This window comes from Capsicum annuum, unplaced genomic scaffold, assembly GCF_002878395.1.
Source record: "Capsicum annuum cultivar UCD-10X-F1 unplaced genomic scaffold, UCD10Xv1.1 ctg48455, whole genome shotgun sequence".
In the NCBI taxonomy this organism is placed as follows: domain Eukaryota; kingdom Viridiplantae; phylum Streptophyta; class Magnoliopsida; order Solanales; family Solanaceae; genus Capsicum; species Capsicum annuum.
The window spans coordinates 1-3,399 of NW_025856164.1; the positions used below are offsets into that span (position 1 = coordinate 1).

Consider the following 3,399-nt stretch of genomic DNA (forward strand, 5'->3'; position numbering starts at 1 on the left):
ATGGATCCAAAATTTCAATTTGACGAATTTAACCTTGATTTCCTTACTATTGAATCCATTATATCTTAAAAACTATTGGTTCGATATTTAATTAATGCATGATCTTTGTCACGTATATTTTTTTATGTTGAGAATACTGAATTCAGTTGAATTCGTTGGTGCAGAGTAAGAGTAGCAAATGAGTTGGGAGCTGGAAAAGGAAGAGAGGCAAAATTTGCAACAGAAGTAGCAGTAACACAATCAATAGTGATTGGATTAATCTTTTGGATTTTGATAATATTTTTCCACAATGAACTTGCTTTAATTTTCACAACAAGCAAACCTGTTCTTGAAGCTGTTCATAAACTAGTTATTCTCTTAGCTTTCACTGTTCTCCTCAATAGTGTTCAACCAATTCTCTCAGGTAAATTCCTATCGAATTTTAAAGTTAAATTGATTAAACCTGCGACCAAAGACGGATCCAGGATTATGTTATGCGAGTTCGACTGAAATACATGAATAAGATCAATCGTACTGACTCTAGATTTCGGGTTTATCTTTGCTTGTTGTGTCATATTAACATGTCATCTATGATTTATAGAGGCGGATTTAGGACTATGTTATGCAGTTCGATTGAAATATATGAATAAGGCCAATCCCACATACTCTAGATTCCGGAGTCAACTCTGCTTGTATGAATACTAATATGAAATATATGATATATAAAGGCAGATTTAGGACTATGTTATGAGAGTACGGTTGAAATACATGAATAAGACCAACTCCACTACTCTAGATTTTGAGTTTACCTACGTTTGTTGTGTAACACTTACTTGTCATGTATGATATACATTTGTTGTGTAACATATACATGACATTCATGACATACAAAGGTGGATTCATGATTTGAAGTTTATGAGTTCTTATTACGACCTCATATAATTAATACTTATAGTACAGTAATAGCTAGGATCTAGGCAAAACTTATTGAGTTCATGCGAATCCTTAACCAACGCTATATATCTAGCCTAGATGATATTCAGTGATTTCCATACGAACCCTTAACCAACACTATATATCTACTAGATGATATTCAGTGATTTAGGACAATGTTATGCGTGTTCGACTGAATTCATTACCTTCAGCTCAAACTATTTATTTGAGAAAAAAATTACTGACTCCAAATTCTGGTTTTATTGACAATTTGTAATTCTATTTTCATGATTTTTTTTCAATTAATTTTTGGATTTTTACAGGGGTTGCTGTTGGATCTGGCTGGCAAGCATATGTTGCATACATAAATTTGGGCTGCTATTATTTACTTGGTGTCCCTCTGGGCTTTATTATGAGCTGGGGTTTCCACTATGGTGTCATGGTATGCATGTTCCTCATATTTAACCTCATGTACACATCCATTTTTAAATACTAATAGACTAAAAGTGGTCTATAGATGGTAAAATTACTCTCATTTGATTAGAAGGTTACGGGTTCAAATCGGTGAAATAGCACTTTGCAAAAATGTAAGGAGAGACCATGTACAATAAACCCTTGTGGTCCGATCCTACACTGAACCCTGCACATCATGGGAGCTTTAGTGCACTGAACTGTTCTTTAATAGTGCTTCATAAATTGGTTTAAATGGGAATGAAAGTTTCTGAAAGTGAAATTGCTTTTATATAGGGTATATGGGCTGGAATGATATTTGGTGGAACAGCAGTTCAGACTTTGATATTGGCTATAATCACAATTAGATGTGATTGGACTAAAGAGGTAACATATTTCTTTTGTTTACCATTCTATGTTCAATTTTCATTTTTTGCTCTTATTAATTCAAATTCGTATCGAAAAATTTCAATTTAGGAGGTAAAACATCTCTATAACTCTTTCCTTCGGAATTTTGAATTAAAAGTGACAAACAAGTTTATCAATTAAGTGAGGGTCCTTCAATTTTAAAAAATTAGGTAAAAGTGAAAAAAATAGTTTTTTTTTAAATATTTTCACTCCAATAACTATAAAAGTTGTCTCAACAACTATAGAAGTTGTCCCAACAACTATAGAAGTTGTGGGACAACTGTTCAAAATTGACGGACAACTTTTATAGTTGTTGGACAACTTCTATAGTTGTTGAGACAACTGTCTCTAGTTGTTTGAACGACTTTATCTTTTTAACTTAATAATATTATAGAACTCACTTATCACCTTTATTTAATTGAAGACTTGAGAAGTACTCATAACTCATATTTCTCCAATTCCTTACCTATATCCACACAAATCTTGCCTTGTTTTTTGAACAATTACGTATAGTTGTTTTTTTAAGTGATCTGACAGTTTAAAATTATTTTTTTTAAAATGCAGGCGGAGAAGGCTTCAATGCATGTAAGAAAATGAGACAGTGTTGGTCACTTGACTTCATAGAAATAGTGGCCAAGTCGTAGATTGAACGTCAATAGAGTTTGATATTCATTCCTTACGCAAATAGAAATGTGGTGGTCTCACCCTAAATATTTATGATGACGAAAAAAGAATAACAAGAATATTGTTCATTTTTATCTTGAAATTTTGTGCATTGATTTAATTTTCAGGCTAATTAAGCTAGCTGTAATTTTTCTTTCCTACACAAACGTGAAGCAACATATGTATTAACATTTTAAGTGAAGTTGATTAATTATGTGTATTTTTTTATCGTTGAAATGTAAAATAGAAATTGATAGTTTTCATTCTGTAAAATAGTTTAAAATTTTTTGGGTTCAAGCAATAGATTGTTAATATTATTTTTAGAAAGAAAATGATATTTATATTATAAGCAATAAAGACTTAGTAAGATGAAAGTGACCCATTAATTTAAATAAGATTTTGAGTTGAATGCTCATATTCTTTCAGGTGATATCAGATCTAGTTTTGGCAAGTTTATTTGTATAATTCCTTTGTTCGTGTTGTATTCTATGCTCACGTTTTTGTATGTCTCTCTAAATTGAGTCTTATCTATCGAATCGTTAGCATTGTTCTGGATCCCGTTGGTCTTATGAGCCTAATCTATCTCCTTTTCGATGTCGACTCCTGTAGAGTCATATCTCTCTCTACTTTAGAAAAAATATCAAATCCGCATCATCGATTTCGTAAGAATTTTCAAAAAAAAAAGTTTGAAATGGTCATGGACTACTCCACCTATTATTGTATATAAGGTTTTTGGTATGCTCATATTCTTTTGGATTTTAAGTAGATATGGTAAGCTAAGTAGCGGTATTATGTATAACTTTTTGTATGTATTTTCTTTCGAGAAATAATTTTACCTTTGTGATTCAGGCCTAAAATGTCCAGGATCTGGCCCAACTCAAGAATTTTAAGGCCCAATGTTTGCCCAGAACATTTGGGCTTTCTGAATAATGGTCAAAAGTCGAAAGAAAAAAATATAAATAACAT

General features: G+C 31.7%; 1 long non-coding RNA gene across 1 annotated transcript; it reads left to right on the plus strand.

The window, feature by feature from the left end:
* The first annotated feature begins 142 nt into the window (after positions 1–142).
* On the plus strand, positions 143–1,841 carry LOC124892550. The gene is made up of 3 exons (XR_007050313.1): positions 143–403; positions 1,236–1,354; positions 1,660–1,841. It is a non-coding gene; the product is annotated as an uncharacterized LOC124892550 (long non-coding RNA).
* Positions 1,842–3,399: the final 1,558 nt, after the last annotated feature.